Consider the following 13,596-nt stretch of genomic DNA (forward strand, 5'->3'; position numbering starts at 1 on the left):
ATTGTTGAGGATAGCTTTAGCTATCCTGGGTTTTTTGTTATTCCAGATGAATTTGCAAATTGTTCTGTCTAACAATTTGAAGAATTGGATTGGTATTTTGATGGGGATTGCATTGAATCTGTAGATTGCTTTTGGTAAAATGGCCATTTTTACTATATTAATCCTACCAATCCATGAGCATGGGAGATCTTTCCATCTTCTGAGGTCTTCTTCAATTTCCTTCTTCAGTGTCTTGAAGTTCTTATTGTACAGATCTTTTACTTGCTTTGTTAAAGTCACACCGAATTACTTTATATTATTTGGGTCTATTATGAAGGGTGTCGTTTCCCTAATTTCTTTCTCGGCTTGTTTCTCTTTTGTATAGAGGAAGGCAACTGATTTATTTGAGTTAATTTTGTACCCAGCCACATTGCTGAAGTTGTTTATCAGCTTTAGTAGTTCTCTGGTGGAACTTTTGGGATCACTTAAATATACTATCATATCATCTGCAAATAGTGATATTTTGACTTCTTCTTTTCTGATCTGTATCCCCTTGACCTCCTTTTGTTGTCTGATTGCTCTGGCTAGAACTTCAAGAACTATATTGAATATGTAGGGAGAGAGTGGGCAGCCTGTCCAGTCCCTGATTTTAGTGGGATTGCTTCAAGTTTCTCTCCATTTAGTTTAATGTTAGCAACTGGTTTGCTGTATATGGCTTTTACTATGTTCATGTATGGGCCTTGAATTCCTATTCTTTCCAGGACTTTTATCATGAAGGGGTGTTGAATTTTGTCAAATGCTTTCTCAGCGTCTAATGAAATGATCATGTGGTTTTGTTCTTTCAGTTTGTTTATATAATGGATCACGTTGATTGTTTTCCATATATTAAACCACCCCTGCATGCCTGGAATGAAGCCTACTTGGTCATGGTGGATGATTGTTCTGATGTGCTCTTGGATTCGGTTTGCCAGAATTTTGTTGAGTATTTTTGCGTCGATATTCATAAGGGAAATTGGTCTGAAGTTCTCTTTCTTTGTTGTGTCTTTATGTGGTTTAGGTATAAGAGTAATTGTGGCTTCGTAGAAGGTATTCGGTAGTGATCCATGTGTTTCAATTTTGTGGAATAGTTTGGATAATATTGGTATGAGGTCTTCTATGAAGGTTTGATAGAATTCTGCACTAAACCCGTCTGGACCTGGGCTCTTTTTGGTTGGGAGTCCTTTAATGACTGCTTCTATTTCCTTAGGAGTAATGGGGTTGTTTAACTGGTTTATCTGTTCCTGATTCAACTTCGGTACCTGGTAGTTGTCTAGGAAATTGTCCATTTCCTGAAGATTTTCAAGTTTTGTTGAATATAGGTTTTTATAGTAAGATCTGATGATTTTTTGAATTTCCTCTGAATCTGTTGTTATGTCTCCCTTTTCATTTCTGATTTTTTTAATTTGGACGCACTGTCTGTGTCCTCTCGTTAGTCTGGCTAAGTGTTTATCTATCTTGTTGATTTTCTCAAAGAACCAACTTTTGGTTCTGTTGATTCTATGGTCCTTTTTGTTTCTACTTGGTTGATTTCAGCTCTGAGTTTGATTATTTCCTGCCTTCTACTCCTCCTGGGTGTATTTGCTTCTTTTTGTTCTAGAGCTTTTAGGTGTGCTGTCAAGCTGCTGACATATGCTCTTTCCTGTTTCTTTCTGCAGGCACTCAGCGCTATGAGTTTTCCTCTTAGCACAGCTTTCATTGTGCCCCATAATTTTGGGTATGTTGTACCTTCATTTTCATTAAATTCTAAAAAGTTTTTAATTTCTTTCTTTATTTCTTCCTTGACCAGGTTATCATTGAGTAGAGCATTGTTCAATTTCCACGTATATGTGGGCATTCTTCCCTTATTGTTATTGAAGACCAGTTTTAGGCCGTGGTGGTCTGATAGCACGCATGGGATTATTTCTATCTTTCTGTACCTGTTGAGGCCCGTTTTTTGACCAATTATATGGTCAATTTTGGAGAAAGTACCATGAGGAGCTGAGAAGAAGGTATATCCTTTTGCTTTAGGATAGAATGTTCTATAAATATACGTTAAGTCCATTTGGCTCATGACTTCTCTTAGTCTGTCTACATCTCTGTGTAATTTCTGTTTCCATGATCTGTCCATTGATGAGAGTGGGGTGTTGAAATCTCCCACTATTATTGTGTGAGGTGCAATGTGTTTTTTGAGCTTTAGTAAGGTTTCTTTTACATATGTAGGTGCCCTTGTATTTGGGGCATAGATATTTAGGATTGAAAGTTCATCTTGGTGGATTTTTCCTTTGATGAATATGAAGTGTCCTTCCTTATCTTTTTTGATGACTTTTAGTTGAAAATTGATTTAATTTGATATTAGAATGGCTACTCCAGCTTGCTTCTTCTGACCATTTGCTTGGAAAATTGTTTTCCAGCCTTTCACTCTGAGGTAATGTCTGTCTTTGTCTCTGAGGTGTGTTTCCTGTAGGCAGCAGAATGCAGGGTCCTTGTTGCGTATCCAGTTTGTTAATCTATGTCTTTTTATTGGGGAGTTGAGGCCATTGATGTTGAGAGATATTAAGGAATAGTGATTACTGCTTCCCGTTATATTCATATTTGGATGTGAGGTTATGTTTGTGTGCTTTCATTCTCTTTGTTTTGTTGCCAAGACGATTAGTTTCTTGCTTCTTCTAGGGTATAGCTTGCCTCCTTATGTTGGGCTTTACCATTTATTATCCTTTGTAGTGCTGGATTTGTAGAAAGATATTGTGTAAATTTGGTTTTGTCATGGAATATCTTGGTTTCTCCATCTATGTTAATTGAGAGTTTTGCAGGATACAGTAACCTGGGCTGGCATTTGTGTTCTCTTAGGGTCTGTATGACATCAGTCCAGGATCTTCTGGCCTTCATAGTTTCTGGCGAGAAGTCTGGTGTGATTCTGATAGGTCTGCCTTTATATGTTACTTGACCTTTTTCCCTTACTGCTTTTAATATTCTTTATTTTGTGCGTTTGGTGTTTTGACAATTATGTGACGGGAGGTGTTTCTTTTCTGGTCCAATCTATTTGGAGTTCTGTAGGCTTCTTGTATGCCTATGGGTATCTCTTTTTTTAGGTTAGGGAAGTTTTCTTCTATGATTTTGTTGAAGATATTTACTGGTCCTTTGAGCTGGGAGTCTTCACTCTCTTCTATACCTATTATCCTTAGGTTTGATCTTCTCATTGAGTCCTGGATTTCCTGTATGTTTTGGACCAGTAGCTTTTTCTGCTTTACATTATCTTTGACAGTTGAGTCAATGATTTCTATGGAATCTTCTGCTCCTGAGATTCTCTCTTCCATCTGTTGTATTCTGTTGGTGAAGCTTGTATCTACAGCTCCTTGTCTCTTCTTTTGGTTTTCTATATCCAGGGTTGTTTCCATGTGTTCTTTCTTGATTGCTTCTATTTCCATTTTTAATTCCTTCAACTGTTTGATTGTGTTTTCCTTGAATTCTTTCAGGGATTTTTGTGACTCCTCTCTATGTGCTTCTACTTGTTTATTTATGATTTCCTGATATTCTTTCAGGGATTTTTGTGTCTCCTCTCTATGGGCTTCTACTTGTTTATTTATGTTTTCCTGGAATTCTTTCAGGCATTTTTGCGATTCCTTTCTGTAGGCTTCTACTTGTTTATTAATGTTTTCCTGTGTTTCTCTAAGGGAGTTCTTCACGTCTTTCTTGAAGTCCTCCAGCATCATGATCAAATATGATTTTGAAACTAGATCTTGCTTTTCTGGTGTGTTTGGACATTCCATGTTTGTTTTGGTGGGAGAATTGGGCTCCGATGATACCATGTAGTCTTGGTTTCTGTTGCTTGGGTTCCTGTGCTTGCCTCTCGCCATCAGATTATCTCTAGTGTTACTTTGTTCTGCTATTTCTGACAGTGGCTAGACTATCCCTATAAGCTTGTGTGTCAGGAGTGCTGTAGACCTGTTTTACTGTTTTCTTTCAGCCAGTTATGGGGACAGAGTGTTCTGCTTTCGTGCGTGTAGTTTTTCCTCTGTACAGGTCTTCAGCTGTTCCTGTGGGCCTGTGTCTTGAGTTCACCAGGCAGCTTTCTTGCAGCATACAAGTTGGTCTTACCTGTGGTCCCGAGGCTCAAGTTCACTCGCGGGGTGCTGCCCTCGGGCTCTTTGTGGCGGCAGCAACCAGGAAGACCTGTGCCACCCCTTCTGGGAGCTTCAGTGCACCAGGGTTCCAGATGGCCTTTGGTGTTTTCTTCTGGTGTCCGAGATGTATGTATAGAGAGCAGTCTCTTCTGGTTTCCCAGGCTTGTCTGCCTCTCTGAAGGTTTAGCTCTCCCTCCCACGGGATTTGGGTGCAGAGAACTGCTTATCCGGTCTGTTTCCTTCAGGTTCCGGCGGTGTCTCAGGCAGGGGTCCTGCCGCTCCTGGGCCCTACCCCACGGGAGCCCAGAGGCCTTATACAGTTTCCTCTTGGGCCAGGGATGTGGGCAGGGGTGGGCAGTGTTGGTGGTCTCTTCTGCTCTGCAGCCTCAGGAGTGCCCACCTGACCAGGCGGTGAGGTCTCTTTCCCACGGGGTCTGGTAGCAGAGAGCTGCTGCAGGCCGGGATCCGAGATTGTGGGACTTCTGGTAAACACAGGACGTGCCCGGTCCTAGAGGAATTCTGCCTCTGTGTGTCCCGATTTCACCAGGCAGCTTTCTTGCAGCAGACAAGTTGGTCTTACCTGTGGTCCCGAGGCTCAAGTTTGCTCGCGGGTGCTGCCCATGGGCTCTCTGTAGCGGCAGCCAGTAGGGTTGTTTTTATGAATGTAGGTACCCTTGCATTTGGAGAATAGATTTTCCGGATTGAGAGTTCGTTTTGGTGGATTTTTCCTTTGATAAATATGAAATGTCCTTCCTTATCTTTTTTGATAACTTTTGGTTGGAAGTCAATTTTATTCGATATTAGAATGGCTACTTCAGCTTGTTTCTTGGGACCATTTGCTTGGGAAATTGTTTTCCAGCCTTTTACTTGAAGGTAGTGTCTGTCTTTGTCTCTGAGGTGTGTTTCTTTTATGCAGAAAAATCTGGGTCCTCTTTACATACCCAGTCTGTTAGTCTGTGTCTTTTTTTTCCCCCCAGAGCTGAGGACAGAACCCAGGGCCTTGTGCTTGCTAGGCAAGCGCTCTACCACTGAGCTAAATCCCCAACCCCAGTCTATGTCTTTTTATTGGAGAATTGAGCTCATTGATGTTAAGAGATATTAAGGAATAGTGATTGTTGTTTCCTGTTATTTTTGTTGTTAGAGGTGGAATTATGTTTGTTTGTTTCTCTTCTCATGGGTTTGTTGCAAGAAGATTACTTTTTTGCCTTTTCTAGGGTGTAGTTTCCCTCCTTGTGATGGAGTTTTCCATCTGTTATCCTTTGAAGGGCTGGATTTGTGAAAAGATACTGTGTAAAATTGACTTTGTCATGGGATATCTTGGTTTCTTCATTTATGTTAATTGAGAGTTTTGCTGGATATATAGCCTGGGCTGTATTTGTGTTCTCCTAGGGTCTGTATGATATCTACCCAAGATATTCTGGCTTTTGTAGTCTCTGGTGAGAAGTGTGGTGCAATTCTGATAGGTCTGCTTTTATATGCTACTTGACCTTTTCCCCTTAATTGCTTTTAATATTTTTTCTTTGTTTTGTGCATTTGGTGTTTAATTAGTATGTGACAGGAGGAATTTCTCTTCAGGTCCAGTCTATTTGGAGTTCTGTAGGCTTCTTGTATCTTTCTGGCATCTCTTTCTTTAGGTTAGGGAAGTTTTTTTTTTTTTCTGTAATTTTGTTGAAGATCTTTACTGACCTTTCTATACTATATTCACTCTCTTCTATACCTATTATCCTTAGGTTTAACCTTCTCATCGTGTCCTGGATTTCCTGTATGTTTTGGGTTAGGAGCCTTTTGCATTTTACATTTTCTTTGACGGTTGTGTCAATGATTTCTATGGTATCTCTGCCCCTGAGATTCTCCCTCCTATCTCTTGTATTCTGTTAGTGATGCTTGTGGCTATGAACTCTTCCCTAGGTTTTCTATCTCCAGGGTTGTTTCCCTTTGTGATTTCTTTATTGTTTCTATGTCTATTTTTAAATCCTGGGTGGTTTTTTCAATTCCTTCACCTGTTTGGTTGTGTTTTCCTATAATTCTTTAAGGGATTTTTGTGTTTCTTCTTTGAGGGCTTCTACTTGTTTACCTGTATTGTCCTGTATTTCTTTAAGGGAGTTATTTATATCCTTTTTTAAATCCTCTATCATCATCATGAGATGTGATTTTAAATCCAGATCTTGCCTTTCCGGTGTGTTTGGGCATCCAGTATTTGCTTTGGTGGGAGAACTGGGCTCTGATGACGCCAAGTAGTCTTGGTTTCTGCTGCTTAGGTTCCTGTGCTTGCCTCTCACCTCTGGTTGTCTCTGGTGTTAGCTTGTTTTGCTGTCTCTGACAGTGGCTTGACCCTCCTGCAAGCCCGTGTGTCAGCACTCCTGTAGACCTGTTTTCTTACAGCTGGATCTGGGTACAGAGGGCTGTGGGACCAGTTCAGCTCCGGGCATAGGCAGAAACCAAAAGGGTCTTGTCCCAAGCTGCTCCTGGGTTTGTATGTCCTGAGGTCTGCCCTCGGGTGGCTCAGAGCAGAAGAGTTGAGCTTACTTATGCTCTCTGGTGTGTTAGCACACCTGGCAACTGGCTTTTAGCTCTGGGTGCAGGCAGAAACCAGAAGGGTCCTGCCTCTGACTGCTCTTAGTTTCCTGTGCCCAGAGGTCTTGGGCCAGGAATATCAGCAGAAGTGGAGGTCTCCCCTGAGTTCTCAGGAATATCCACACTTCTGAGAGTCCTGCTTTCTCCCTCACAGGATTTGGGTACATAGATCTAAATGATGGATCATCATTTAGCTATTACAGATATCTGTACAAGAGATGCCAGTGTTTTATGTGATTTCAACTAGAGTCGATATTATCCAAGACTGTTTTTTTTTTTATCATGTATCAGAGAATTTTAACACTTAAAGAAATGTTATAAACTATCTAGGCCAGTTTTTGAATTTTACATGAAGCCCAGAAAAAGAGTATGTTTTTATTCTAATCACCATGTCTACTGTGGTTCTAGATACTAAATTATAACACAAGACTTCGGATTCTGATTTCAAAATTGTATCTCTTATTCTGTGTAGCTTCTTTAAAGGAATGAGAGATTATAACTTGTGGTGTTTTAAATTTTTTTTATTTTTAGAGAACGTTTATTTGTAATTTTAAGGTTCTTTTTTTTTGCTTTGTTTTTATCAATATAAAGTTTGTATTTCAGGAAACATTTTAAAGTCTTTGCAAACTCTAACTTCAACAAAACTTGATTTTTTCATATATTCTTGTATTTTAATGCTTTTTCTATATTCTCTCTACCAATTCCTTCATCATATGTCTGAAATTTACCCTTAATGCATCTTCTCATTTGAAATTTTTAGGAAAAATGCCATTGTTAGAAATATTGTTCTATTCTCCCTTCATGCAAACCCCTTCTCCCTTCTGGTCTGCACGCCCACCAGGGCAAATTGTCCCTCTCAACATCCCACAGTCTCTAGGTCTTTCAGGACATCTGGTGTAAGCAGGATAACAGGTAAGACATCCACCCAAAAAACTTCACCAGCTGGGACCCCCAAGAAGCTCGGCAGATGCAGGACCCCTCTACTCTACACGAATCCCAATCTCCCTTCCAGTCTGCACCTCTGCTGGGGCAGATCTGCATATCTGACCTTCTCAGCATCCCACAGTCTGCAGGTCTCCCAGGAGATCTGTTGCAACCAGGGACACAGTGGGCAGACTCCAGACACCCAGACCAGTTAATACCAGAGATAACCAGATAACTAGAGGCATGTGGAAGAACAGAAGCAACAGAAGCAAATATACTTTGGCATCATCAGAACTCAGTTCTTCCACCACCGCAAGCTCTGCGTACCCTAACACACCTGAAAAGTATGATGCTGACCAAAATATCCCATCTCATGAAGATAGTAGAGACCTTTAAGGAGGATCTGAATAACTCAAAGAAATATAGGAAAATATAAGTAAACAGAGGAAACAAACAAATCCCTTAAAGAAATACAGGAAAACACAACAGGTGAAGGAATTGAACAAAGCAGTTGAAGACCTAAAAATGGAAGTAGAAACAATAAAGAAATCACAAATGGAGGAAATCCTGGAAATGGAAAACCTAGGAAAGAGATCTGGAGCTACAGATGCAAACATCAATAGCAAAATACAAGGGATAGAAAAAAAAGAATCTCAGTGTAGAAGATACTGTAGAAGAGATTGACACAACAGTCAAAGAAAAAGGAAAGCATGAAAAACTCCTAACCCAAAACATTCAGGAAATCCAGGCCACAAACAAAAGGCCAAACCTAAGAATAATCAGAATAGAGGAGAGTGAAGATTCTGAAGATTCCCAGCTTAAAGAGCAAAAAACAAAACAAAATCAAAAACAAAAAAAGCCTCAAACAAAAACAAAAACAAAGAAACAAAATAACCTTTGACAAAAATCATAGAATAAAACATCCTTAACCTGAAGAAAGAGATGGCCACAAATGTACAAGAAGCCTACAAAACACCACATAGACTGAACCAGACAAGAAAATCCTCCTGTCACATAATAATCAAAACACTAAATGCACAGAAAAAAGAAAGAATACTAAAAGCTATACGGGAAAAAGGCCAAGTAACACATAAAGGCACATAAAGGTAACATATAAATTCTATCAGAATTATACCAAACTTCTCAACAGAGACTCTAAAAGGTAGAATATCCTGCACTGATGTCATGTGGACTCTAAGAGAACACAAATGTCAGCACAGGCTACTATACCCAGTAAAACTCTCAATCATCGTAGATGGAGAAACAAAACCAAATTTAAACAATATGTATCTACTAATCCAACCCCATAGAGGATTCTAGAAAGAAAACTCCAACCCAGAGAGGGTATCTACAGCAAAGTGGGGTGAGGGGGGATGACAAAAAATTAATCATCTCACAAGAAACCCCAAAGGAGAGAATCACACACACACATAATTCTACCTCTAACAACAAATATGACAAGAACTCACAGTCTTCCATCTTTAATATCTCTCAACATCAACAGACTCAATTCCTCAATAAAAAGACACAAGCTAACAGACTGGATATACAAGGAGAATCCAGCATTTTGCTGCATACAAGAAACACACCTCAATGACAAAAACAGGATTACCTCAGAGTAAAAGACTGATTTAAAAGTTTGCCAAGCAAATGGTCCCAAGAAACAAGCGGAGTTGACATTCTAATATTCAATAAAATAGACTTTCAACCCAAAGTAATCAAACAAGATGGAGAAGGACACTTGATAGTCATCAAATATAAAGTCTATCAGAAGGAAGTCTCAATTATGAAAATCTATGCCCCAAATGCAAGGGTACCCATGTTTGTTGGTTGATGTCTATATGCAGCTGAGGGCAAGTTAAGTTAAGGCCCATGATTGGACAGTAAAAAGTAAGGTGCAGACAAAGTTTTGGTAAGGAGATAGAGAAGAGGAAAGAAGGGAGAAGAACCAAGAAGGAAGCAGAAAAGGGTGACCCAGATCCATGTGGTCTTAGGGCCATACTTAGTTATGAATATTTCTTAAGGGATGCATTTCTACAGGTCAATTTATCTTATCTATGTGGGCAGTTTATATCTTTATCAATTGGTTGTGAGTTTATTGTGTGGATGTACTGTGGATTGAGAATTTAACATAAATCTGATTGCTAAATTGCGGCTTATTGAGTTATTTTATCAGGTTGTTGGGAGTTTACACTATAAACACCAGGGGAAGTGGGGAGGGTAGTTGTTGGGAGTGTGGGCAGAGTCTGTGACAGGGTGTTTCAATAAACCAGCCACTGCTGGACCTCTAGTGTTCTGATTTTACCCAGTACCTGGGACCAGAGAGTTCACAGTTGGTAGAAGGACAGCCAGGAGAGGGCAGCTAGCAATGGGGGCTGAGAGACTGATGGGGCTAGAGGATAACAAGAGATAAGGTGTTGTGGTGCCACACTAAAACAGGCTGCTGCTGAGATGAAAGTACCCTGCAAATGCCATGTGGCCCTATGGTTCTGGCTCTAGTGTGGGATAAAAGAACCATATATATTTAATAATTACCACAACACATGTTCACAAAAGAAACTTGACTAAAGCTCAAAACACACACTGAAACTCACACAATAATAGCAGGAGACTTCTATACCCTACTCCCATCAATCGGCAGGTCAATGAAACAGAAACTAAACAGAGACATAGTGAAACTAACAGAAGTTATGAACCAAATGGATTTAACAGATATATTCAGAACATTTCACCCTACAACAAAAGAATATACCTTTCTCTCAGCATCTCATGTTACCTTTTTAAAAACTGACCACATAATTGGACACAAAACAAACCTTAACAGATACAAGAAGTTTGGAATAATCCTATGCATCCTATCAGATCACCACGGACTAAGGCTAGACTTCAAGAATAACAAAAACAACAGAAAGCCCACATACCAATCAAAACTGAACAACTCTCTACTTGGGTGGGGAAGAAATAAAAAAATCAGACTTTCTATAACTCAATGAAAATGAAGACATATCATACCCAAACTTATAGGACACAATGAAAGCAGTGCTGAGGAAAATTCATAGCACTAACTGCCTTTGTAAAGAAATTTGAGAAATCCTACACCAGTAACTTAACAGCACACCTGAAAGCTCTAGAACAAAAAGAAGCAAACACACCCAAGAGGAGTGGACAGCAGGAAAGAATCAAGCTCAGGGCTGAAATCAGCCAATTAGAAACAAAGAGAACAATATTAGGAATCAACAAAACTAAAAGCTGGTTCTTTGAGAAAATCAACAAGATCGGTAAACCCTTAGCCAAGCTAACCAAAGGACAGAGACGGTATTCAAATTAACAAAATCAGAAATGAAAGGGGCAACATAACAGCAGAAACTGAAGAAATTCAAAAAATTATCAGATCTTACTACAAAAGCCTTTACTCAACAAAACTGGAAAAATCTAGATGAAATGGATTACTTTCTAGGCAGGTACCATGTATCAAAGTTAACTCAAGCACAGATAAGCTAAGTCCCATAAGGGAATAGAAATAGTCACTAAAAAACTCTCAGCCAAAAACTGCCCACGGCCAGGTGGTTTTAGTGCAGAATTCCACCAGATCTTCAAAGAAGAACTAATTCCAACACTCCTCAAACTATTCCAAACAATAGAAACATAAGGAAAACCAACTAATTCATTCTGTGAAGCCACAGTTAAACCACACAAAGATCCAAGAAAGAGAGCTTCAGAGCAATTTTGCTTATGAATATCAATGCAAAAATACTCAATAAAGTCCTAGCAAACTAAATCCAAGAAGATATCAAAAACATAATTCACTATGATCAATTAGGCTTCATCCCAAGGATACAGGGATGGTTCAATATATGAAAATCCATTAGTGTAATTCACTATATAAACTCAGAAAATAAATCATGTGATCATCTCATTAGTTGCTGAAAAAGTATTTGACAAAACACAAAACCCCTTTATGTTAAAAGTATTGGAGAGAACAGGAATTCATGGCCCATGCCTAAACATAATAAAAACCAGTAAATAATAAAATAATAATAAATGCAAACCAACAGCCAATGTCAAATTAAATGGAGAGATACTTGAATCAATCCCACTAAAATCAGGGACAGAATAAGGATGTCCACTCTCTCCATATCTATTCGATATAGCACTCAAAGTTCTAGCTAGAGCAATAAGACAACAAAAGGAGATCAAGGGGGCACAAATAGGAAAAAAAGATGATACAATAAAATATATAAGTGACACCAAAAATTCTACCAGAGTACTTCTAGAGCTGATAAATAACTTCAGCAAAGTGGCTGGATATAAAATTAACTCAAACAAATCAGTAGCCTTCCTTTATACAAATGATAAATGGGCTGAGAAAGAAAATAGGAAACAACAAGCTTCACAATAGCACAGATAATATAAAAACATTTTGGCTTAACTCTAACCAAACAAGTGAAAGATCTGTATGACAAAAGCTTCAATTCTCTGAAGAAAGAAATCAAAAACCTCAGAAGATGGAAAGATCGCCCATGCTCATGGATTGGCAGGATTAATACAGTAAAAATGGCCATTTTGCTCAAAGTAATCTACAGATTCAATGTAATCCCCATCAAAATTCCAACTCAATTCTTCATAGAGTTAGAAAGAGCAATTCTCGCTTCCTGGTTGCTGCCGCCGCAGAGAGCCCGTGGGCAGCACCCGGCGAGCGAACTTGAGCCTCGGGACCACAGGTAAGACCAACTTTTCTGCTGCAAGAAAGCTGCCTGGTGAAATCGGGACACATGGAGGCAGAATTCCTCTAGGACCGGGCACGTCCTGTGTTTACCGGAAGTCCCACACCCTCGGATCCCGGCCTGCAGCAGCTCTCTGCTCCCAGACCCCGTGAGAGAGAGAGACCTCACCGCCTGGTCAGGTGGGCACTCCTGAGGCTGCAGAGCGGAAGAGACCACCAACACTGCCCACCCCTGCCCACATCCCTGGCCCAAGAGGAAACTGTATAAGGCCTCTGGGCTCCCGTGGGGGAGGGCCCAGGAGTGGCAGGACCCCTGCCTGAGACACCGCAGGAAACTGAAGGAAACAGACCAGATAAGCAGTTCTCTGCACCCAAATCCCGTGGGAGGGAGAGCTAAACCTTCAGAGAGGCAGACAAGCCTGGGAAACCAGAAGAGACTGCTCTCTGCACATACATCTCAGACGCCAGAGGAAAACACCAAACCCCATCTGGAACCCTGATGCACTGAGGCTCCCGGAAAGGGCGGCGCATATCTTCCTGGTTGCTGCCGCCACAGGGAGCCCGAGGGCAGCACCCCGCGAGTGAACTTGAGCCTCAGGACCACAGGTAAGACCAACTTTTCTGCTGCAAGTGATCTGCCTGGTGAACTCAAGACACAGGACCACAGGAACAGCTGAAGACCTATACAGAGGAAAAACTACACGCACGAAAGCAGAACACTCTGTCCCCATAACTGACTGAAAGAGAGGAAAACAGGTCTACAGCACTCCTGACACACAGGCTTATAGGACAGTCTAGCCACTGTCAGAAATAGCAGAACAAAGTAACACTAGAGATAATCTGATGGCGAGAGGCAAGCGCAGGAACCCAAGCAACAGAAACCAAGATTACATGGTATCATTGGAGCCCAATTCTCCCACCAAAACAAACATGGAATATCCAAACACACCAGAAAAGCAAGATCTAGTTTCAAAATCATATTTGATCATGATGCTGGAGGACTTCAAGAAAGACGTGAAGAACTCCCTTAGAGAAACACAGGAAAACATTAATAAACAAGTAGAAGCCTACAGAAAGGAATTGCAAAAATGCCTCAAAGAATTCCAGGAAAACATAAATAAACAAGTAGAAGCCCATAGTGAGGAGACACAAAAATCCCTGAAAGAATTCCAGGAAAACACAATCAAACAGTTGAAAGAATTAAAAATGGAAATAGAAGCAATCAAGAAAGAACACATGGAAACAACCCTGGATATA

The sequence above is a fragment of the Rattus norvegicus genome, chromosome 6, assembly GCF_036323735.1.
Source record: "Rattus norvegicus strain BN/NHsdMcwi chromosome 6, GRCr8, whole genome shotgun sequence".
Taxonomy (NCBI): domain Eukaryota; kingdom Metazoa; phylum Chordata; class Mammalia; order Rodentia; family Muridae; genus Rattus; species Rattus norvegicus.